Source organism: Phyllobates terribilis, unplaced genomic scaffold, assembly GCF_046119375.1.
Source record: "Phyllobates terribilis strain yellow unplaced genomic scaffold, ASM4611937v1 Scaffold_9__5_contigs__length_417890890, whole genome shotgun sequence".
Classification (NCBI taxonomy): Eukaryota; Metazoa; Chordata; class Amphibia; order Anura; family Dendrobatidae; genus Phyllobates; species Phyllobates terribilis.
This window is the reverse complement of record NW_027362769.1, coordinates 160350476-160375764: the sequence shown is the minus strand read 5'-3', so window position 1 is coordinate 160375764 and position 25289 is coordinate 160350476. Positions and strand designations below refer to the sequence as shown.

The 25289-nt window shown below is 50.4% G+C and overlaps 1 protein-coding gene across 5 annotated transcripts in view; it reads right to left on the bottom strand.

Annotated features, from left to right (window-relative positions):
* LRP1B (LDL receptor related protein 1B) overlaps positions 1-25289 on the bottom strand; it is a 2071868-nt gene that overhangs the window by 533938 nt on the left and 1512641 nt on the right. The gene's annotated exons all lie outside the window — the stretch shown is intronic.

The following is a 25289-nucleotide window of genomic DNA, read 5'->3' as shown; positions in this document are numbered from 1 at the left end:
GGCACCCCTAATTAATACTTGGTTGCACACCCTTTGGCATTGCTGACAGCCTCCAAACGTTTCTTGTAGTCATCTATAAGCTTTTTGCACTTCTCAGCTGGAATTTTCTCTCACTCTTCCTTTTCAGTTTATTCAAGCTCTTGAATGTTTGCAGGGTTCTTTTTTCCAATGGCAGATTTCAGCTCATCCCAAAGATTTTCAATGGGATTAGGGCCAGAACTCATTGCTGGCCATTTTAAAACAGTCCATTTTTTTCTTTTTCAACCATTCCTGTGTACTTTTGTATGTATGCTTTGGGTCATTGTCTTGCTGGAGGATCCATGATCTTCGACTCAAACCAAGTTTTCTAACACTGGATAGGACATTTTGCTCTCAAATCTCTTGAAAATTGTCTGATTTCATGATTCCTGATTCCTATGATACAATCAAGGCCTCTAGTACAAAAAGCAGCAAAGCAGCCACACAGCATTATGGATGCTTAATAGCGTTGAGCGAACATGCTCGACACTGCTCGGTACTCGCCCGAGCATCACACTACTCGGGATGTTCGGCGAGCACCGAGCATTTCCGGGTTCCTCGGGCGGGAGCTCGGGTCTCCGCCTTGCATGTTTGGCGCTCTTTACAGAGACAATGAACATGCAGGGATTGCCAGCCAGTCACTGTAATGCTGCAGCCATGTTGGTTGTGGGCATTACAGTGATTGGCTGGCCGCACAGCGTCACCTCGAGTATTTAAAACGGGGTGCCGCCATCTTGGACACAGTCGCTCCGGATTAGACAGTGTAGGGACAGCGCTGCTGATTTAGGGAGAGATATAAACTGCGAAATAGTTAGTGTAGGGTCTGTAAAGGCTGCCAGAACAAACAAACAGTCCTTTTCAGGACTAATATCCATCCCAGATACCAGGCAGGCAGGCTGTATAGGAGACACAGTGGTTATACCAGCAAACGCTGCATTACAGTCCTGTGTGCTCCTGTTGCTGAAATTGCTGGACTTAGCACCAGGTGTCGGGGGCCTGGAAAAATCCTTTTTTTTCCATCTAAATCCTCCTTTTTTTTTTCCTCCTTCACACTGTACAAATACCCGTCTTATTAACCTTTTGGTGTGTCCCCCCTCCCCCCCCCCAAAAAAAAAGGGTGTCTCTGATTTTTCAGACACAAATATAACTGTTGAAAATAGTCTGGTGTAGGCTAGAGAAACAGAAGTGTTGTTTTGCACTTCCATGGTTCAAACCTCTGTATTATCCATTTTGGGCCACTTGTATCAAAAAAAAAAAACTGTTTGAGTGTGTCGCTCACTGTTCAGCCGCAAATATCTCTATTTAAAAAAGTGTGGTATACCCCAGTAAACAATAACTGTGGTTTTGTCATCCCACGGTAAAAAAATCTCTATTATTCAGGTTTTGGTAGTTTTTTCCGTAAAGAAAAACAGTAGTGTCTCCTGACTGTTGTGACACAAAAATATATCTGTTGAAAATAGTCTTGTGTAGGCCCGACATCCCAGTGTGGTTTCGCAGTTCCACGGGTCAAATCGCTGTACTATCCAGTTTTGGGCCTTTGGTATCTAAAAAAAAGCAGTTTGAGTGTGTCGCTCACTGTTCAGCCGCAAATATCTCTATTTAAAAAAGTGTGGTATACCCCAGTAAACAATAACTGTGGTTTTGCCATCCCACGGTAAAAAATCTCTATTATTCAGGTTTTGGTAGTTTTTTCCGTAAAGAAAAACAGTAGTGTCTCCTGACTGTTGTGACACAAAAATATATCTGTTGAAAATAGTCTTGTGTAGGCCCGACATCCCAGTGTGGTTTCGCAGTTCCACGGGTCAAATCGCTGTACTATCCAGTTTTGGGCCTTTGGTATCTAAAAAAAAAGCAGTTTGAGTGTGTCGCTCACTGTTCAGCCGCAAATATCTCTATTTAAAAAAGTGTGGTATACCCCAGTAAACAATAACTGTGGTTTTGCCATCCCACGGTAAAAAATCTCTATTATTCAGGTTTTGGTAGTTTTTTCCGTAAAGAAAAACAGTAGTGTCTCCTGACTGTTGTGACACAAAAATATATCTGTTGAAAATAGTCTTGTGTAGGCCCGACATCCCAGTGTGGTTTCGCAGTTCCACGGGTCAAATCGCTGTACTATCCAGTTTTGGGCCTTTGGTATCTAAAAAAAAAGCAGTTTGAGTGTGTCGCTCACTGTTCAGCCGCAAATATCTCTATTTAAAAAAGTGTGGTATACCCCAGTAAACAATAACTGTGGTTTTGCCAGTACAGGCGGTAGGTCTTCCAGAGTCTGGAATTTTTTTAAAGACTCTGCTGATAACCCCAAAAAGGCCATATGTTCCACCTGCCATGCCAGCATCAGCAGGGGTGACAAAACTACCAGCCTGACCACCACCAGCATGATCAGGCACATGGCAGCAAAGCACCCGACTTTGTGGGGCGAAACCCAGGGTCCACGACCAGTGTCAGCAGGTGTCACCACTGCTTCTTCCACTGTTGTGCGTGCAATAGAACCCCCTGTTGTGTGTGCAAGGCAATCCCCTGTCCTTACTGCATGTAAAGATGCCCCCTCCTCTCAGTCTTCACTTGTTAAGGCAGTTTCTCAAGAAACAGCATCAACGTCCACGTCCACGTCCCACCGTAGCGTTCAATTGTCCATATCCCAGACCTTTGAACGAAAGCGGAAATTCGCAGCTAACGCTCCACAGGCCACAGTCCTAAATTTGCACATTTCACGACTGCTTGCATTGGAAATGCTGCCTTTTAGGCTGGTGGAGACGGAATCCTTCCGCAATCTTATGGCGGTGGCAGACCCTCGGTACTCAGTCCCCAGCCGACACTATTTTGCCCGGTGTGCCATCCCCGCACTACACAAGCACATGTCCCAAAGCATCTGCCGTGCCCACAACAACGCAGTTACTGGGAGAGTCCACCTGACAACGGACACGTGGACAAGTGTTTGTGGCCAGGGACGGTACATCGTTCTGACAGCACACTGGGTAAACATAGTGGAAGCCGGGACCCAGTCGGACCTTGGGACGGAACACATCCTCCCCACACTGAGGATTGCGGGCCCTATGTCAGTCAGAGTTGCCCCCACAGTGTACAGCTCCTGCGCATCCTCCTCCTCCTCCTTCTCCTCATGTTCAGCCTCCATCTCAGATATCACCACATCAGTTACAAGCTGGAAGCATTGCAGTACTGCCTCCGCCAAGCGGCAACAGGCTGTGTTGAAACTCATAAGCTTAGGGGATAAACCTCACACTGCTTGTGAGTTGTGGACAGCTGTGAAAGAGCAGTCAGATCTGTGGCTGAGACCGCTGAACCTACATCCCGGCATGGTCGTGTGTGACAATGGCCGTAACCTGGTGGCGGCTCTGAGGCGAGGTGAGATCACACACGTACCATGCCTGGCTCATGTGCTTAACCTCGTGGTTCAGCGGTTTCTTAAATCGTACCCCGAGTTGCCAGATCTGCTTGTGAAAGTATGCCGCCTGTCAGCTCATTTTCGCAAATCGGCTACAGCTTCCGCCGCCCTTGCTGTGTTGCAGCAGCGTTTGCAGCTTCCGGCACAATGACTGGTGTGTGATGTCCCCACACGTTGGAACTCTACCCTCCACATGTTGCAAAGGATTTGTGAGCAGAAGAGAGCAGTTGTGGAGTACCAGCTGCAACAAGGCCGTCGATATTCAGGTCAGACTCCACACATAAGACTTCAGGAGTGGACCTGGATGTCTGACATATGTACCATCCTGACAAACTTTGAGGTGGCCACCAAGATGGTGAGTGGCGATGACGCCATCATTAGTGTCAGCATCCCACTTGTCTGTCTTTTGCAACGCTCTCTGCAGAGAATTAAAGAGGAGGCATTGCAGCCAGAGTATGATGAGATGGATCAAGAAACCGTAGCGGGCGATTACACTAAGCCCAGCCACATCTCATCCCAACGTGCATTGGGGGACAGTGAGTTAGAGGAGGAGGAGGAGGAGGAGGAAGAACAGGAGCTGCTATCATGCGTTGTAGACGGTAGTATCTGTACAAGTGTCATACCGTCGGTTCAGCGTGGGTGGCCTGAGGACAGGGGGGAGGAGGAAGAGGAGGAGGAGGAGGAGAGCATGGTCAGTCATCATCTTGGTGAGGACACGGAAATCTTGCCCGTTACCAGTCTGGCACGCATGGCTGACTTTATGTTACTCTGCCTTAACCGCGACCCTTGCGTTGTCAAAATGTTGGGTGACAGTCATTACTGGTTGGTGACACTTGTAGACCCCCGCTACAAGTAGAACTTTCACTCTCTTATTCCTGAGGTGGAGAGGTCTACAAAAATGGGGCAATACCAGAAGGCCCTTGCTGCAGAACTCTTAAAAAAATTCCTTTCTGAACACGCTAGCGGCATAGGTCACAGTTCGTTGCCCAACCAAGGCGTACAGGCGAGAGAGATGCAACTCCAATCCAGCAGAGGCAGGGGAACACTGTCAACGTTCTGGGACAGTTTTCTGACACCCGCCCAGCTTACAGGCCCTGCGGCGCGGGGTACTCTCACAAGGAGTGGAACGTTTCAAATGATGGTGAGGGAGTACCTTGCCGATCGTACCAGCGTCCTCCGTGATTCCTCTGTGCCTTTTAATTATTGGGTATCAAAGCTGGACACTTGGAATGAACTCGCTCTGTACGCCTTGGAGGTCCTGGCCTGCCCTGCCGCTAGCGTGTTATCGGAGCGTGTTTTTAGTGCCGCTGGGGGAATTATAACTGATAAGCGCGCTCAACTGACAATGCTGACAAGTTGACCCTTATCAAAATGAACAAGGGCTGGATTGGGCCAGATTTCTCATCACCACCAAATGACAGCAGAGTAACATAAAGTCAAATGCACTGTGTTATTTCGGGAGGTGTATTCACATGCACCGCTTCACACCCACACATGGGTATACGCTTCCTCATTTCGGCTGTTTAATCTTCTTCTCCTTATCCTCAGCCTCCACCACCACTATACCACCAGAGGGCCAGCATTGCAAGTTCCTCCGTCCTTATTTTTGCCAACTTTTGCTTGCAAGGCATAAGCAAATACTATGGGACACCCACTCCCCAATAATGGGACTTATGTTTGTAATATGCTTTACTGCATGGCTCTTGTAAGGGGCATTGCAAGTTGCTCCGTCCTAATTTTTGGCAGCTTTTGCTTGGAAAGCATAAGCAAATACCATGGGACACCCACTCCCCAATAATGGGACATATGTTTGTAATATGCTGTACTGCATGGCTCTTGTAAGGGGCATTGAAAGTTGCTCCGTCCTAATTTTTGGCAGCTTTTGCTGGGAAAGCATAAGCAAATACTATGGGACACCCACTCCCCAATAATGGGACTTATGTTTGTAATATGCTGTACTGCATGGCTCTTGTAAGGGGCATTGCCAGTTGCTCCGTCCTAATTTTTGGCAGCTTTTGCTGGGAAAGCAAAAGCAAATACTATGGGACACCCACTCCCCAATAATGGGACTTATGTTTGTAATATGCTGTACTGCATGGCTCTTGTAAGAGGCATTGCAAGTTGCTCCGTCCTAATTTTTGGCAGCTTTTGCTTGGAAAGCATAAGTAAATACTATGGGACACCCGCTCCCCAATAATGGGACTTATGTTTGTAATATGCTGTACTGCATGGCTCTTGTAAGGGGCATTGCAAGTTGCTCCGTCCTAATTTTTGGCAGCTTTTGCTGGGTAAGCATAAGCAAATACTATGGGACACCCTCTCCCCAATAATGGGACATATGTTTGTAATATGCTGTACTGCATGGCTCTTGTAAGGGGCATTGCAAGTTGCTCCGTGTTATGCACACGCCCGGACTGACTGGCGTGTGCGGGTGTTGTGGTTCCACTGGACCATGAACCGGAGAGTGCCTGGAGGGGCGTGACTAAGTATCTGGCCGATCCGACCAAGATGGCACGACGGCATACGACGCCAGTGCACCAGGGAGAAACCGGGCAGAGGGACCAGGTGCTACTCCAGGTCAAACTCCGGACACGGGGGTTGACCCACACTGGGATTACTGGAACAGGCAGGTTAGGCTGGCACAGACTGGTGGATGTAAGCAAACACGGCAGGTATGCAGATGGGTGGATACAGGCGAGTATGCAGGCAGGGAGGTACTGGCCGAAAGGACGGGCTGGAGCACAGAAAGGATAAGACCCAGTACAGACTGGGTCACAGAACCGCAGATGCGGTAGACAACCACAGCAGAGAGGGAACGCCCGAAGCGGTGGGCAAGAACAGAGCAGGACGGGGCTGCAGGAGCAGCGAGCACAAGCAGGGCAGGACAGGACTGCCGGAGCAGCGGGCAGAAGCAGGGCAGGACAGGACTGCCGGAGCAGCGGGCAGAAGCAGGGCAGGACAGGACTGCCGGAGCAGCGGGCAGAAGCAGGGCAGGACAGGACTGCCGGAGCAGCGGGCAGAAGCAGGGCAGGACAGGACTGCCGGAGCAGCGGGCAGAAGCAGGGCAGGACAGGACTGCCGGAGCAGCGGGCAGAAGCAGGGCAGGACAGGACTGCCGGAGCAGCGGGCAGAAGCAGGGCAGGACAGGACTGCCGGAGCAGCGGGCAGAAGCAGGGCAGGACAGGACTGCCGGAGCAGCGGGCAGAAGCAGGGCAGGACAGGACTGCCGGAGCAGTGAGCAAAAGGGTCAGAGCGGAGCAAGGCTGCCGGAGCAGTGAGCAAAAGGGTCAGAGCGGAGCAAGGCTGCGGAGCAGTGAGCAAAAGGGTCAGAGCAGGCTAGAACCGCCGGAGCGGTAAGCAAAGGAGTCAGAGGAGACTAGAACCGCCGGAGCGGTGAGCAAAGGAGTCAGAGCAGGCTAGAACCGCCGGAGCGGTGAGCAAAGGAGTCAGAGCAGGCTAGAACCGCCGGAGCGGTGAGCAAAGGAGTCAGAGCAGGCTATAACCGCCGGAGCGGTGAGCAAAGGAGTCAGAGCAGGCTAGAACCGCCGGAGCGGTGAGCAAAGGAGTCAGAGCAGGCTAGAACCGCCGGAGCGGTGAGCAAAGGAGACAGAGCAGGCTAGAACCGCCAGAGTGGTGAGCAAAGGAGTCAGAGCAGGCTAGAACCGCCGGAGCAGTGAGCAAAGGAGTCAGAGCAGGCAAGGCTGAGTAGGGGGGACAGGGCTCTGTTCACACGGAACAGACAGGAAGGGAAAGGCAGAGCCAGACACCCACAGGGTACTTGCAGAGAAGTAGCGAGTGGACCACAAACTCACAAACGGGAGTACAGAGACAACAAGCAGGAGTTAGGTACGAGTTCAGACTCTGCAGAAAAAGGAAGGGAACGGACATAGAGGCAAAACAGGTAAAGGATAGGAGAGAGTTCAGACTGGAACTGAGTGTACGGAGGAGACCGACACAGCAGCGGAATACAGGAGCGGGTCTGGGAATACGGCCCCCAGAGAGGCAGGACGAACAGGCAAGGAGCGTGTTCAGACAGGACAGACAAGATACAGGAGCGGGTCTAGGTAATCGGCCCCTAGAAGGCGGGAGGAACAGGCTAGGAGCGTGTTCAGACAGGTCAGACAAGATACAGGAACGGGTCTAGGTAATCGGCCCCTAGAAGGCAGGAGGAACAGGCTAGGAGCGTGTTCAGACAGGCCTGGAAATACAGCCTCCAGGATAGGCAGACAAGAGAACACAGAACGGGACCTGGCACCTTCAGAGTGCAAGCACACACTGAATGAAACACTATGCTCAGGCAGGAATAGATGGGAGCAGCTGAGCTATATACCAGGTGACAGACAGCAATAGGCTGAGGACGCACAAGGGGTGTGACCCACAGCAGGTACAAAAAGCAGGAAGTGATCGGGCGCCGCCCTTAAGCAGCAGAAACAGACACAAACAGACAGCATGGAGGGAAGCCAGAGAGACATTCTGGACTGGAGATCAAGTGCGCGCTCTTGCACAGTGGGAGATGGACCACCATGCAAGGACGCCGCCAGGTATGTTACAGTACCCCCCCCCTTACGCCCCCTCTTCTTCAGGCCTGCCAGAATCTTCCGCAGGGAATTCGAGGACCAGTCGTTCACTTCAAGGAGATCACTTCCACTGTCCACAGGAAAAACTGATCTCATCTGGTTAGCTAGGATGCTACCTCCTATCCAGCCATCCTCAGCAACAGACGAAACGGGTGGAGTACCAGGAACAGCACACAAGGAAGTCTCTCTCCACATATTTTCAGGTGGCACCCCAGAGGGTACAGGAGACAACTGGAAGTCCTTCACCGGGTTGGAGGGGGACAGAGACTTGGGGGTAATCTCTGCTTCGAGGTACATCTTGTCAAGCTCACAGGAAGAAATAGACGGGTTATCAGGTACATAATGAGGAAAAGTCACTGTCTCTTTGTTATCTGGTGGTACCCCGGAGGATTCAGGAAACAACTGGAGGTCCTCCGCCGGGTCAGAAGAGTGCAGAGGCTCAGAGAAAACATCTGCTTCAGAGTACACTAGGTCGGACTCACTGGACGAAGCAGGCGAGGTATCGGGTACCGAGTATAGGAAAGTCTCTGTCCATTCACCACCAGGTGGCACCCCGAAGGGTTCTGGAGACAACTGGCGGTCCTCCGCCTGGTCAGAAGGGTGTAGAGACTCACGGGTAACCTCTGCTTCAGAGTACACTAGGTTGGACTCACTGGACGAAGCGAGCGAGGTATCAGGTACAGAGTAAAGGAGAGTCTCTTTCCTTTCGCTACCAGGTAGCACCCCGAAGGGTTCTGGAGACAACTGGAGGTCCTCCGCCTGGTCGGAGGGGTGTAGAGACTCGGGAGTAACCTCTGCTTCGGAGTACACTAGGTTGGACTCACTGGACGAAGCGAGGGAGGTATCAGGTACAGAGTATAGGAGAGTCTCTGTCCTTTCTCTACCAGGTAGCACCCCGAAGGGTTCTGGAGACAACTGGAGGTCCTCCGCCTGGTCGGAGGGGTGTAGAGACTCGGGGGTAACCACCACTTTGGGGTACCGATTGTCAGGCTCACAGGACGAAGCGGACAAAGTATTGAGTACCGAGTGTAGAGAAGTCTCTCTCCATTTGTCATCGAGTGGTATCCCGGAGGATTCAGGAGGCAACAGGGGGTCCTCCGCCAGGTAGTAGAGGTGCACAGACTCAGAGGTAACCACAGCTTTGGAGCATCCTTGGACATGCACACCGGTTAAAGTGGGTGAAGCATCTGATGCCGGGTGCAGGAAGTTCTCCTGTGTGGAGTCTGGATGGGCAGAAGTCTCTTCGGGCAGGAGAACCGGAGCACTACCCACGCACATTACCCGTTGGGGCTTCTCCGGGATACAGGGAGATGAAGCTTCAGTAGGGACTTCAAGGTTGGGGTCAGGAGGTCTCAGGGAGGACAGACCCTGGCGTGACGGCTTGCCTCTACGTCTAGCACGTCTGGACTGCCTCTTGAGGTTGGGAGATGTATTCCGGAAAGCGTAGTCACCCTGTGAAGATTCTGGGTGGACAGTAGTCTCATTGGGCTGGAGGACTATTGCGCTACCCACACACATTATCCATCGGGGCTGCTCCGGGATATTGGGAGGTGAAGCTTCAGCAGGAGCCTCCGGGTTAGGATCATCGAAGACCATTAGAAAGGCCACCAGGAAGGCCATTAGGTCCAGGAGGATCGGATCCTGTGTTTCATATAGGGGGTTGATCCATTCCAAGGCATCACCCGCCAGGTAAGACATAATGAATGCCACCTTAACCCGATCGGTGGGAAAACATAGAGGGTAGAACTTGAAGTGTAGCATGCATTGCTCCACAAATGCACGACTTTGTCTTGGATCCCCATAGTAACGTGGCGGATCCGCAGGAACGAGAGCAGATAGATCCATCTGGACGGGTGCGTAAGTCGCCTGGAACTCAGCTGAGAAAAAAAAATAAATTTTATTTATTTATTTTTAATGCATGTATTCGCTGGAAAACTTCTCAGAGAGCGAAGGCCGTGGGGTTCAACGGGAACCATGGCCTGAGCATGCTGTTATGCACACGCCCGGACTGACTGGCGTGTGCGGGTGTTGTGGTTCCACTGGACCATGAACCGGAGAGTGCCTGGAGGGGCGTGACTAAGTATCTGGCCGATCCGAACAAGATGGCACGACGGCATACGACGCCAGTGCACCAGGGAGAAACCGGGCAGAGGGACCAGGTGCTACTCCAGGTCAAACTCCGGACACGGGGGTTGACCCACACTGGGATTACTGGAACAGGCAGGTTAGGCTGGCACAGACTGGTGGATGTAAGCAAACACGGCAGGTATGCAGATGGGTGGATACAGGCGAGTATGCAGGCAGGGAGGTACTGGCCGAAAGGACGGGCTGGAGCACAGAAAGGTTAAGACCCAGTACAGACTGGGTCACAGAACCGCAGATGCGGTAGACAACCACAGCAGAGAGGGAACGTCCGAAGCGGTGGGCAAGAACAGAGCAGGACGGGGCTGCAGGAGCAGCGAGCACAAGCAGGGCAGGACAGGACTGCCGGAGCAGCGGGCAGAAGCAGGGCAGGACAGGACTGCCGGAGCAGCGGGCAGAAGCAGGGCAGGACAGGACTGCCGGAGCAGCGGGCAGAAGCAGGGCAGGACAGGACTGCCGGAGCAGCGGGCAGAAGCAGGGCAGGACAGGACTGCCGGAGCAGCGGGCAGAAGCAGGGCAGGACAGGACTGCCGGAGCAGCGGGCAGAAGCAGGGCAGGACAGGACTGCCGGAGCAGCGGGCAGAAGCAGGGCAGGACAGGACTGCCGGAGCAGCGGGCAGAAGCAGGGCAGGACAGGACTGCCGGAGCAGTGAGCAAAAGGGTCAGAGCGGAGCAAGGCTGCCGGAGCAGTGAGCAAAAGGGTCAGAGCGGAGCAAGGCTGCGGAGCAGTGAGCAAAAGGGTCAGAGCAGGCTAGAACCGCCGGAGCGGTAAGCAAAGGAGTCAGAGCAGACTAGAACCGCCGGAGCGGTGAGCAAAGGAGTCAGAGCAGGCTAGAACCGCCGGAGCGGTGAGCAAAGGAGTCAGAGCAGGCTAGAACCGCCGGAGCGGTGAGCAAAGGAGTCAGAGCAGGCTAGAACCGCCGGAGCGGTGAGCAAAGGAGTCAGAGCAGGCTAGAACCGCCGGAGCGGTGAGCAAAGGAGTCAGAGCAGGCTAGAACCGCCGGAGCGGTGAGCAAAGGAGACAGAGCAGGCTAGAACCGCCGGAGCGGTGAGCAAAGGAGTCAGAGCAGGCTAGAACCGCCGGAGCAGTGAGCAAAGGAGTCAGAGCAGGCAAGGCTGAGTAGGGGGGACAGGGCTCTGTTCACACGGAACAGACAGGAAGGGAAAGGCAGAGCCAGACACCCACAGGGTACTTGCAGAGAAGTAGCGAGTGGACCACAAACTCACAAACGGGAGTACAGAGACAACAAGCAGGAGTTAGGTACGAGTTCAGACTCTGCAGAAAAAGGAAGGGAACGGACATAGAGGCAAAACAGGTAAAGGATAGGAGAGAGTTCAGACTGGAACTGAGTGTACGGAGGAGACCGACACAGCAGCGGAATACAGGAGCGGGTCTGGGAATACGGGCCCCAGAGAGGCAGGACGAACAGGCAAGGAGCGTGTTCAGACAGGACAGACAAGATACAGGAGCGGGTCTAGGTAATCGGCCCCTAGAAGGCGGGAGGAACAGGCTAGGAGCGTGTTCAGACAGGTCAGACAAGATACAGGAACGGGTCTAGGTAATCGGCCCCTAGAAGGCAGGAGGAACAGGCTAGGAGCGTGTTCAGACAGGCCTGGAAATACAGCCTCCAGGATAGGCAGACAAGAGAACACAGAACGGGACCTGGCACCTTCAGAGTGCAAGCACACACTGAATGAAACACTATGCTCAGGCAGGAATAGATGGGAGCAGCTGAGCTATATACCAGGTGACAGACAGCAATAGGCTGAGGACGCACAAGGGGTGTGACCCACAGCAGGTACAAAAAGCAGGAAGTGATCGGGCGCCGCCCTTAAGCAGCAGAAACAGACACAAACAGACAGCATGGAGGGAAGCCAGAGAGACATTCTGGACTGGAGATCAAGTGCGCGCTCTTGCACAGTGGGAGATGGACCACCATGCAAGGACGCCGCCAGGTATGTTACACTCCGTCCTAATTTTTGCCAGCTTTTGCTGGGAAAGCATAAGCAAATACTATGGGACACCCACTCCCCAATAATGGGACTTATGTTTGTAATATGCTGTACTGGATGGCTCTTGTAAGGGGCATTGCCAGTTGCTCCGTCCTAATTTTTGGCAGCTTTTGCTGGGAAAGCATAAGCAAATACTATGGGACACCCACTCCCCAATAATGGGACTTATGTTTGTAATATGCTGTACTGCATGGCTCTTGTAAGAGGCATTGCAAGTTGCTCCGTCCTAATTTTTGGCAGCTTTTGCTTGGAAAGCATAAGTAAATACTATGGGACACCCACTCCCCAATAATGGGACTTATGTTTGTAATATGCTGTACTGCATGGCTCTTGTAAGGGGCATTGCAAGTTGCTCCGTCCTAATTTTTGGCAGCTTTTGCTGGGTAAGCATAAGCAAATACTATGGGACACCCTCTCCCCAATAATGGGACTTATGTTTGTAATATGCTGTACTGCATGGCTCTTGTAAGGGGCATTGCAAGTTCCTCCGTCCTAATTTTTGGCAACTTTTGCTTGGAAAGCATAAGCAAATACCATGGGACACCCACTCCCCAATAATGGGACTTATGTTTGTAATATGCTGTACTGCATGTGACGCGCCCCCTGGGCCGTGTGTACACGTGTGTGGGATACCCGGTGCTGGGTCTCTGGGGTCTGTAGTCTCCGTGGCGGTGACCCGGTCCCATGGCTCAGGATGGTCAAACCAGTGGCAGTCTTTCTTAGGTTTTGAGGTTAATTGTCCGACTGCGCCACCCGTGGATTGCGGTCAGGGAGTACCACCGCTGCGAGGCAGACCGCTGAGGCTGGTGTTGTGTGCGCAGCATAGAATGGGATAACTCCCCTCGGGAGGAGTATAGCCTCAGGGCAGTGAGTGTGGATGATGGGGGTGATGGTGCACGAGTGCAGCAGGAATGACTCAGAGTCTTTGCAGTGCAGTTCAGGGTCTTTACTAGTGTTGAGCCACCCCCGTAGTGTTCGAGTTCGGTTCGGTTCGTCGAACACCTTCGAACACCGTTAAAACCAATGGCAGGCAAACAAAAACACATAGAAACACATAGAAAACACCTTCAAAGGTGTCCAAAAGCTGACAAACTGCTCAGAAGACACAACTAACACATGGAAAAGTGACAAGTACATATAGTCATGCGAAAAGAAAAGAGGTGGAGGAGTAAAAGGAGGGGGAGACACAGATATAGGCATGTCATGCCCTTCTAAAATCCAAAAAGTGAGAAGCCGAGACGGCCAGTCCGCTCCTGCCCGTGCCACCTCCGTGTCGCCGGGTTTGTGCCAGAGCCGCGGTGAACCCTGACGGCCAGCCCCCCTCTCCCAATACTGGTGCCTGTCCGCTGGTGGGTCGAGAGAGCCCCCCTGTGGTGGAGGCAGCTCTAAGCTTTTTAATTTAAATTGTCCCTCTAATTTGAAAGAATACACTTTAAATCCATTTACAAGGATCTATTGGAGGGCAAGTCTCATGCCAGCAGCCGCGTAATTCCAGCTCCAGTAGCGTCCACTAAAGCTGCTGCAGTTAAAAAGCTTTTATAAGGATCGAGCTCGGCTGTCCACCGCAAGGCATCCTAGTGCCAGTCCCAGCCCCTATGCCTTGGGGTGCCTCCTGATGCTCTTCACTGAGTATCCCGTGGTCCCGAAGCATTTCCTTTGAAAAAATTAAGTGTCCAAACTACAGGTGGTGTAGCTTGCTTAACAGCCGGGATAATCCGCTGACTAGCAGACACTGCTACTAGGCACAAAGTATTTCCTGGGCTAGATGCAGTTAAAAATTTGTAAGTAGATACTCTCGTTGGATGCTGAGAAAGCATTCCATAGAGTCTCCTGGCACGCCATATATGATTCTCTTAAAAAGCTTGGGGTAGGGGTCTAGGGGACCCTTTTATAGCCAAAATCACGGCCCTGTATCACAATACGTCAACTAGGCTGAAGATAAATGGAACTGTAGCACCGAGGGCTCGGTTGCTACAGACGTATTGCACCTCACCCAGAGATGTGATATCTCACTCTCAGATAAGGATGGAGTGTGGATCAGGACCCGACACCTGCATGCATTACACCACATTGCCGTGGGGCAGGGCGACCAATATGCCCCTGAGATGGGCACGACAGTCCCTGTCCCTGGCTGGAGTGGGGGGAGGGAACACTGAGGAAGGGGAACCCTGCAGTGCAGGAGCAGGGAGGAAGCAGTTCCTGGGTGCATTGAGAAGGGAGTATAAAAGGTGGGCACCATCTTAGTTCAGTGCAGAGAAGTCTGAGCAGAAGTGGCAGGGAGCAGGGGCTCTGCATGAGCTCTGCTCCGGAGGCGGGCCTAGTAACAGAGGCCCAGGCCTGCAAGAGGGAGAAGGAAGGAAGAGGAGCGGAGAAGGCTCCAGGAACGAGGAATGAAGGGATCCCAGGGGTGCGGACGGGCGAGTCGCCACCGCACGCCCGAATCCACCTGCGTGGAGGGGTCAGGCCAAAGGGGGAGACCGGTCCCCGAACTAGTGGAGGCAGGAAACGACCCTCAGCTAGAAACCGGAGGCTCTGACATTTTATGTGGCGCAGCCCCTTGCTCCACCCGCTAGGAAGGCACCACATAGGGTCAGGGAAACTGGCGCCAAGTTTACCAAGAGGAGGCCCGAGGCAGCCGGACAGAAGTATTGGTAAGAAAGGCCAGACAAAGGACACACAAAGGGGGTCCTGTGAAGCGCTCCAAAGTTATCTGGGAGTTGTCTGAGCCCCTCACCTGGTGAGCACAGTACGACGTGGGCAGCCGTTACCTGCAGACGTGGTCTGGATAATAAGAACTGTGAGTAAAGGCCCTGAACTGCATCACTGACTCCGTGTCGTTACTGCTGCTGCCCTGCACCATCACCCCCATCCTCCGCATACACTGCCCTGAGGCTATACTCCTCCCGTGGGGAGTTATGCTACGCTCTGCTGCACCCACAACACCAGCCTTAGCGGTCTGCCCTGTAGCGGCGGTTCACTCTGACCGCAATCCACGGGTGGCGTAGTTGGACATTTAAACATCAAAACCACATAAATAGTTCCGCCACTGGTTTGACCGCCCTGAGCCACGGAACCGGATCGCCGCCACGAAGACTACAACCACCAGCATCCACCAAAAAGGGTCCGGCTCCGGGTGTCCCAAGGCCCAGGGGGTGCGTCAGAACATTTTCATCACCTTTCACAATCACCAATGGGACAAGGCAGGGATGTCCTCTGTCCCCTCTCTTATACATCCTAGTGACGGAGCACCTGCTCTCATCAATTCGCCATAACCCCAATATTAGGTGGATTGAGGTGGGAGGCACCGAGTACAAGTGCTCTCTATTTGCTGATGATGTCCTAGTATATATCACTCAATCACATATATCCATCCCTGCTGTTATGGCTGAAATAGATCACTTTGTTACATGGTAAAATTTTAAAATCAATGCAGCGAAGTCTGAGGCCCTCGATGTCTCCCTCCCTAAATCCATATAGGATTCCATCCAGTCCAACTTTCCCTTTGCCTGGCCCTCACAGGGTATCAAATACTTAGGAATTCCTATTCATAGAGACCTCTCCCATCTATGTTATCTTAATTTTGGGCCCTTTATTGAACAATTCCATACAGACCACGGTTGGCAAGTTAGAACTGTAAGATTCACTACGTGAACCACTGGTGTTTTGTGGAAAAGCACATGTACACCGCGTTCCAAATTATTATGCAAAAAGTGTTTAGGAGTGATAAGGGAAGAATTTGTTTGTTTGTCAGTTAAACTCATTGATGGTGATGTGTGTCAGGGCTCTTTATATCACTGTAAGCAATTGCAGACACCTGTGCTAATTAGTTTGGCAGGTGTGTCCAATGAAAGGCAAGACTACTTAAGAAGGCTCTCTCACATTATTAAGCAGCCTACATTTTCTGCCAAAATGGGAAAGAAAAAGGATGTGTCGGCTGCTGAGAAGCAACAAATTGTGGAGTGTTTAGTTCAAGGCATGACTACAATCAACATTGTGCGATGATCAGGATGAAGTGTCTTGGCAATCAAGAAGTATGTAGCTGATTCACAGTACACACGTGTGCGTGCTGATAAGGGCAAATTGAGGACTCTTTCCTACAGGCAATTACGTCATGTTGAAAGAGCAGCGGCAAAAAAGCCTTGTCATAGCAGCAGACAAGTTTTTGAAGCTGCTTGTGCCTCCAACGTCCCCCGAACAACAAGATGCAGGGTCCTTCAGAGGTTTGCAGCTGTGCATACGCCATCCTGTCGACCTCCTCTATCCACTTCACACAAGCAGAAACGGCTCCAGTGGGCCAAACATTACATGAAGACTGATTTCAAAACTGTTTTGTTCACGGATGAGTCCCGTGCAGCGCTCGATGGTCCAGATGAATGGAGTGGAGGATGGCTGGTTGATGGACACCCCACGCAAACACGGCTACAGCGCCAACAAGGAGGAGGTGGAGTAATGTTTTGGGCTGGAATCATGGGGAGAGAGATTGTCGGCCCCTTTAGGATCCCTGAAGGCGCTAAAGATGAACTCCATAATGTATGTGGATTTTCTCAAACAGCACTTCCTGCCATGGTTCAAGAAGAAGAACCGTGTATTTCACAGCAAGATCATTTTTCTGCATGATAATGCACCATCTCATGCTGCACATAAAACATCTGCATCTCTGGCTGATATGGGCATAAAAGGGGACAAACTTATGGTGTGACCCCCATGCTCCCCTGACCTCTACCCCATTCAGAACCTTTGGAGCATCATTAAAAGGAGTGTCTATGATGGCGGGAGGCAGTTCACATCTAAGCAACAGCTCTGGGAGGGTATTCTGTCCTCATGCAAAACAATTGAAGCAGAAACCATCCAAAACCTGACAAATTCAATGGACGAGAGAGTTCAGAAGCTCCTTTCGAACAAGGGGTCCTATGTGAAAATGTAACATCACCTAGAATAAAGTTTTGAGTTGAAAACTGTTTGATTTCAGTTTCTAACAGCCTGCTAATGCTTATAATTTCAAAAATGACCATTTTTTTGGTCTTTATTAAAATGAAAAGGTTGATCGAAAAGTTTGGGGGATCTAAGAGTGTGGCAACCCAGTAGTCATGATTACTTCGAATTCTGACAATATGAGGGTCATGCTGCAGGTAGAGCAGCAAGAAGGCACTTATGTGTCTTGCGCATCTCGGAGCCCCAAAATTATTTTCCGGGCTAGATGCAGCTAAAAATTATTTTTAATTTTAAATCTGGTGAAGCTTATTATAGATGGCCTAATAGGATCAGTGCTACACACTGCTACAAAGCCCAAATTATTTTCCAGTCAAGATACAGATAAACATGATTAGTAATTTGAAAGCTTAAAACGGTTGGTAGGGTGATTTTAACCAATCATCAAGCTTTTACTCTCCTCAGGATGACACAGGGGTAGAAAAGTCGTTTCGGATCCATGATTTGTTCATCTTTATGAACGTGAGTCTGTCTACATTATCAGTGGAGAGCCGAGTGCGCTTATCTGTCAGCACACCACCAGCAGCGCTGAACACACGTTCAGACAGAACGCTGGCTGCGGGGCATGACAAGATCTCCAAGGCGTAAGTGGCTAGCTCCGGCCATTTATCCAGATTGGAAGCCCAAAAAGAGCAAGGGTCCAGTGACACAGTCGTGGCTTCAATGTTTACTTGGAGATACTCCTGTACCATCGTCTCTAGGCGTTGACTATGTGTCAGACTTCTTGTCTCCTGTGGCCTTGCAAAGGATGGGCTAAAAAAGTGGTGAAATGATTCCGCAAAATTGATGTTACTAGCAGATACTGTGGTTCTGTTACGGTTTGAGTGCTGAACACTTGACGGTCCCACGGTTGGCAAGTTGGAACTGTGAGATTCACTACGTGCACCACTGGTATTTTGTGGAAAAGCACATGTAAGATTCTGCAACAGTCTCTGCTGATACTCCTGCATGCGTGCATCCCTTTCTATGGCAGGAATAATTTCTGCAAATTTACTTTTGTACCGGGGATCTAACAGTGTGGCAACCCAGTAGTCAGGATTATTTCTAATTCTCACAATTCGAGGGTCATGTTGCAGGTAGTGCAGCAAGAAGGCACTCATGTGTGTTGCGCATCCAGGAGCACCAAGTCCCTGTTGTGTTGGTGGCGAGGTAACAATCATGCTTCCTTCCTCTGTCCTCTCCCCCCAACCTCGCACAACAGAAATGTGATCAAGGTCTCCCTCATCTGATGAGTCTTCCATCAGTTCGTCCTCCACTTCTTCCTGGGCTCCTGCACCTTCCTCACTAGTTTGGCTGCTACCATGCGCCCTGGTAAAATCATCTCCCCCACCCTCACATGCCTGCCGCCTTGGTGCTGCCGACCGTCTGGACCTTGCAGATGTTAGCCCTTCCGCATACAACTCCTCCTCCTCTACTTCCTCCACCTCCTCTTGTGCCACCACCTGACTCCGAATTCTGTTTAACATGTGCTCCAGCATGTAAATCACCGGAATAGTCATGCTGATAATGGCATCGTCAGCACTAAACATCTTCGTCGCCATTTCAAAACTGTGCAGAAGGGTGCATAGGTCCCTGATCTGAGACCACTCCTCCAGCGTGATTTGCCCCACCTCTGAATCTCGTTGGCCCAGGCTATACGTCAGAACGTATTGCACCAGGGCTTGTCGGTGCTGCCACAGTCGCTGCAACATGTGCAGAGTTGAATTCCACCGGGTAGGCACATCGCATTTTAGCCGGTGAAGTGGCAGGCCCAACGACTTCTGTAGAGATGTAAGTCGCTGAGCTGCGGGATGCGAACGGCGGAAGTGAGCACACAGCGACCGTGCCCTCTGCAGAAGGCCATCTAGTCTGGGATAGTGGGCTAAAAATTGCTGGACAACCAGGTTCAACACGTGAGCCATACAAGGCACATGTGTGACATTGCCCCGGCGAAGGGCCGCACCCAGGTTTGCAGCATTGTCGCACACGGCCTTCCCTGGTTTCAGGTCCAGTGGAGACAACCATTCATGAAATTGGTTCTCCAGAGCTGACCACAACTCCTCAGCTGTGTGACTCACATTTCCCAGACATTTCAATGTAAAAACCGCCTGATGACGTTGAGCCCTACTGCCAGCATAGTAAGGAGGTGTGCAGGATCCCTTCTGCGCAGTTAGAAAGCTTGTGGCATGACCAGACAGGCTTTGGGTGCAGGTGGAAGACCGAGAGGAGGTTGAGGAGGCAGAAGCAGTGGAGGAACTTTGACATAAAGAGGATTGACGCACAACTCGTGGGGACGGCAAGACTTGGACAGCAGCCCTTGTCCTGCTGTCACCATAGTTACCCAGTGCCCAGTCAGCGACATGTAACGCCCCTGTCCATGCCTACTCGTCCAAGTGTCTGTGGTGAAATGCACCCTGTCACACACAGAGTTTCTCAAAGAAGCGGTGATGTTGTGTGCGACATGCTGGTGGAGCGCAGGCACACCTTTCTTTGAGAAGTAGTGCCGACTGGGCATCTGGTACTGGGGCACTGCGACGGACATAAGGTCTCGAAAATCCTCTGTGTCCACCAGGCGGAAAGGCAGCATTTCTGTAGCCAAGAGCTTGCAGATGGTGAAATTCAACCTCTTAGCTTTCTCATGGCTAGGAGGAAATGGTCTTTTACTTGTCCACATCTGAGGGACCGAGGGCTGGCGATTGTGCTTAGACGGGGTTGATAAGGGTGTCCCCGGCAAACTGCCGGTCTGTGAGGAAGATGCAGGCGGACATGTTAGGTTGCCTTGATCCAAAAGTGGTGCTATCGATGTCGGACAGCGCTCAAGACCAGCTGGTGTTACCACCTCCAAAGAAAATGATGACCTGCCAATCACGCTGGCTGTTGCGGGTAAAGAGGTGGCAGGTCTGCGCCCCAAAACAGGTGTGACTGCTGTCCCCCCAGTCACAGAGGATGAAGAGGCCGCGGATGCACAAGATATGGCAGACGGTGGTTGGCCCGGCCGGCTAGGCCGCATTGTAGCACACTGAGCTTCCCACTGCAACTTATGCTTCATGTCCATGTGCCGGTTCATGCATGAAGTACTCAAACTATGTATTTTTTGGCCTCTACTTAGCTTTTGCTGACAAATGTTACAGATAACACGAGTTGGGTCATCTTTATCGATCTGAAAAAATGCCCAGGCTATGCAAGGCTTAGCACCCATGCGACCTGAAGAGCCACCACGACTTGTGGTGAGAGGCAGAGTTGTGTTTGAGGATGCAGTTGTTGACGTGCTTCCAGTACTACGTCTCTGTCCAGGAAGGCGCAACCTGACCTCGTCGTCACTAGCATCTTCCTCTACCTCCTCTGTTGACCTCATCTCTTGGCTGACTGTGGGTTGACAGTAAGTGGGATCTCCGACCTCATCATCATCACCCTGTGCGTTATCACACCCGTCGTCCTCAGAGCCAACCTGTTCCTGCCCTGACAAAAAACTAAAGTTGTCGCTCCAATCAGGTATTTGAGTCTTATCATCGTCTTCCTCATTGTCTCCACCAACAGGAGTTACAGTTTGGGAATGAGGGTCTACATTATGGTCAGAACCTTCTGCGTCTGGTCCTGGATCCGACTCATAAAGATTCTGGGCATCAGTGCAGATCATTTCCTCGTCTGGATTCACAGAAGCGCTGGAGTCGACCTCTGATTCCCAGGCTATAGTATGAGTAAACAGCTCTGCAGACTCAACCATCTGTTCTACCTCATACTCAGACGGGCAGCTGGAGATTTGGGAGCTGTGAGGAAGCAAGTGCGATTTGGGTGACACCTTTGAGGACTGGAGTATTTGTGATGTTGAAGTTGATGTGGAGGAGAGCCCACTTAAAGGAGCACTTGATATCCGTTGAAGCACCTGCTGTTTTTGTGCCTCATCTGGAATTTGTAGCAATTGGCGTGGCCGTAAGAAAGGGATCTTATCACATTGTCCGCTAAAAGAAGTAGACATTTTAGTTTGGCTGGAAGATGGTCTTTCTTCTGCACCTACCCCACGGACACAACCTTTTTTCCCCTTCCCAACACGCCTATTCCCCTTTCCACCAGCAGCAGGCCTTTTTCCACTCATTTTGGTGGTTAACTAATTCACAACTCTGGAGTTGTTTGCACAAAAAAACAATGGATGGTAACCGAGCAGAGCTGAGTGGCCAAACTGTGGTATTAGGCCAAAACTATTGGCTGGGTTAGATGCAGAAAAAAATTATTTTTAATTTGCAACCTGATGGAGGTCAGTATAGATGGACTAATAGACCAAGTCCCACACACCGCTAGAAGCCCAAATATTTTTTCAGAGCTAGATGCAGAAAAAAATTATATTCAATTTGCAACCTGCTGGAGGTCAGTATAGAAGGACTAATAGAACAAGTCCCACACACTGCTAGAAGCCCAAATATTTTTTCAGAGCTAAATGAAGAAAAAAATTATTTTTAATTTGCAACCTGATGGAGGTCAGTATAGATGGACTAATAGACCAAGTCCCACACACTGCTAGAAGCCCAAATATTTTTTCAGAGCTAGATGCAGAAAAAAATTATTTTTAATTTGCAACCTGATGGAGGTCAGTATAGATGGACTAATAGAACAAGTCCCACACGCTGCTAGAAGCCCAAATATTTTTTCAGAGATAAATGAAGAAAAAAATTATTTTTAATTTGCAACCTGATGGAGGTCAGTATAGATGGACTAATAGACCAAGTCCCACACACTGCTAGAAGCCCAAATATTTTTTCAGAGCTAGATGCAGAAAAAAATTATTTTTAATTTGCAACCTGATGGAGGTCAGTATAGATGGACTAATAGAACAAGTCCCACACGCTGCTAGAAGCCCAAATATTTTTTCAGAGATAAATGAAGAAAAAAATTATTTTTAATTTGCAACCTGATGGAGGTCAGTATAGATGGACTAATAGACCAAGTCCCACACACTGCTAGAAGCCCAAATATTTTTTCAGAGCTAGATGCAGAAAAAAATTATTTTTAATTTGCAACCTGATGGAGGTCAGTATAGATGGACTAATAGACCAAGTCCCACACACCGCTAGAAGCCCAAATATTTTTTCAGAGCTAGATGCAGAAATTTTTTTTATTCAATTTGCAACCTGATGGAGGTCAGTATAGATGGACTAATAGACCAAGTCCCACACACTGCTAGAAGCCCAAATATTTTTTCAGAGCTAGATGCAGAAAAAAAATATTTTTAATTTGCAACCTGATGGAGGTCAGTATAGATGGACTAATAGACCAAGTCCCACACACTGCTAGAAGCCCAAATATTTTTTCAGAGCTAGATGCAGAAAAAAAATATTTTTAATTTGCAACCTGATGGAGGTCAGTATAGATGGACTAATAGAACAAGTCCCACACGCTGCTAGAAGCCCAAATATTTTTTCAGAGATAAATGAAGAAAAAAATTATTTTTAATTTGCAACTTGATGGAGGTCAGTATAGATGGACTAATAGACCAAGTCCCACACACTGCTAGAAGCCCAAATATTTTTTCAGAGCTAGATGCAGAAAAAAAATATTTTTAATTTGCAACCTGATGGAGGTCAGTATAGATGGACTAATAGAATGATGCTATGCCCAAAAGATTTTACTTCACTGGGTGCAGTAAAAAAATTGGTATTCTATACACAGGTGGTATATCTTGCAACACAGATAGGCTACTCCACTGACTAACACACTCTGCAATAGGCCAAAAAGGATTAGCTTTGCTAGATTCAGCCAAATGCTGTGAAAAAAACTTGCACAGCACTGGCACAGACCTGCCTGGCAAAAACTGATAGGAACTGATGTAACCTAGTCCTGAAAAGGACTCCAATTACAATTAGTCTTTACTCCCACAATCTATCTATTTAAGAGCACAGACCTGCTTGATAAAAGTCGTAGGAAATGCTGTAACCTAGTCCTTAAAAGGACTGCAATCACAACTATTCCCTACTCCCAAGCTATCTGTATATTTGTGCGAAAATTGGCTTGAAATTAACAAGGTATAGCGCACACAGCAACAGCGGTGCCGTCTAACACGCAGCTGCAGCAGTGAGAAAATGGTGGCGACGGGGAAAATGGCTTGGTCTTATAGGGCAAGGACATGTGACATACACTGCCAATCACACATGCCCTTGCTTGTGTGAAAAAAAGCACTTCGCTCCGTGTGTGCGCTGCTGATAGGCTGACAGATTGCACCTCCCCACTGCAAATGCGGGAAAGAGAAAAAAAAATGGAGATCTTCATTGTTCCTGCAGAGATCCATCCCCTGCCCCTCCCCCCGCCCCGCTGTACACTCAAACTGCGTATTAACATTAATTTTCATCATTACTGAGAAAAAATCCAGTTATGATTTTGGTGCATGAACAGTTATCGAACATAACCTCGAACAGCCGAATTTTTCTCAAATTGTTCGTGTTCGCCGACCGGCTCGAACACCGCCCAAAACAGCTCGAATTTGAGATTGGCGAACAGTTCGAGTAGAACAACGCTCATCTCTAGTCTTTACTGATGATTATAAGGTAGACCCTCCCGGGAGTACTGGCTAGCATAAGAGGCCTGGTCAGTCTGTGAGCAAGCAGGAGTTCCCCTGGCCAGGTGGAATTGTAGGCCTCCCCGTCTGTCTGCACTCTTCCTGGCTACCTTGCTGTAAGCGGGTAGAAGTAGCCCACGTCCCTGAGTGTACCGTGTAGTGCTCACCCGTATGGCTGGTGACTTGGGGCCTTCTGTTAGCCTCCGCTCCACGACGGCGGTGCTGGTCCCTTGCTTGTGACTGAGCCTCCGGGCTTCTATGGCCAGAGGACCTGAAATCCCCTGCCGGCTGGTTTCTGCTGCTGGATATATAAGTCCTCACAGCTTCGGACTCCTGTGTCCGGTTCCTATTGTCTTCTGCCAGGGCGAGCTCTGCTCAGCTTCCAGCCCCTGGTCTTTAGCTCCTAGCTCCTACAGAGCTCCTTGCTGTTACTTTCCCTTGCTCTCACTCTGACTCTGACTGTTCTCTCACTCACTCAACCCCGCCCCAGATCCAGTTTATAAGGGCAGAATTCTCCCCTCCCAGGATTGGGGCAGGAGGATGTTGCATGTTTAAGGGATCCTGACCAGGAAACCTCCCACTTGCTCTCTGACGTAATATCTCTATTACTGTGGTGACCAGACCCCTGGGGTGCCACATATGGCTCTTGTAAGGGGCATTGCAGTTCCTCATAATTTTTGGAAAGCCTTCCATTCACTGCTTAGGCCAACAGTGCACGGGAGACCCAGTTGCTATAAATGGAAAAAAAGGTTTAGTTAACGCCCTCTGACCTCCATGTCATTTCCAAGGGGCATTGGAGTGGCTCGAAATTTTTGGTAGGCATTGCACTCACTGTATGCCCTATAACTGTGTAGCCGAACCGCTCCTTTTGTTACAGAAACATATCCTACAAGACATATCTGGTTGACTGGCCTGATATTGATGTGAATGGTCCCTGTTCCTCCTGCTCTTTCTCCTTTGCCACTACCTCATCCATCATTTATCACCTGAAGCTTTGTTTTAACGGGAGTCATAGAACTTGGATAGTAGCAGGAAAACATCCAGCAATCCTCGGAGGAGGTAGGATATGCGCCAAAACACTGACCACCTCAGGCCTAGCCGCTACTACATACATGCGCTTGCATTACAACAAAACAAAGCAGATGCTAACTTCTATCATCCTCATCATGCTCCTCACCTTGGCACTCTCAACTCCCCTGATAGAGAAGCCAGGGCCCACCGGAGGAGTCTGATAGTCCGGTGGGCTCGGCCAATGCTGCCCTAAAGCAGGCCAGGCTAAGATAAGTGGGGGAAAGGTTACCGGGACAAATAGGGGTGGCTGGGGACCGAGTATGGACACCCGGCCACCCCCTGGAGGCTGGGGAGCAAGCGGGGACACCCGGCCACCAGGCGGCTGGGGACTGAGTATGGATACCAGGCCGCCGACACAGCCATGGCGTGGTGGCCAGATTCCGCCTCCACATGCCTAAAAGGCCCAATTTAAAGTGCAAGCTAGCAAGCAGTATGGTATTGCAGCCTGGGGGTGGGTGGGTGGCAAGCTGCATACTTGAGCTTGTATTGCAAGGAATGGGGGAGGTACAATTGAACGCTGCCCTGGGACTAGAACTTGCATGGGGATAGTTGC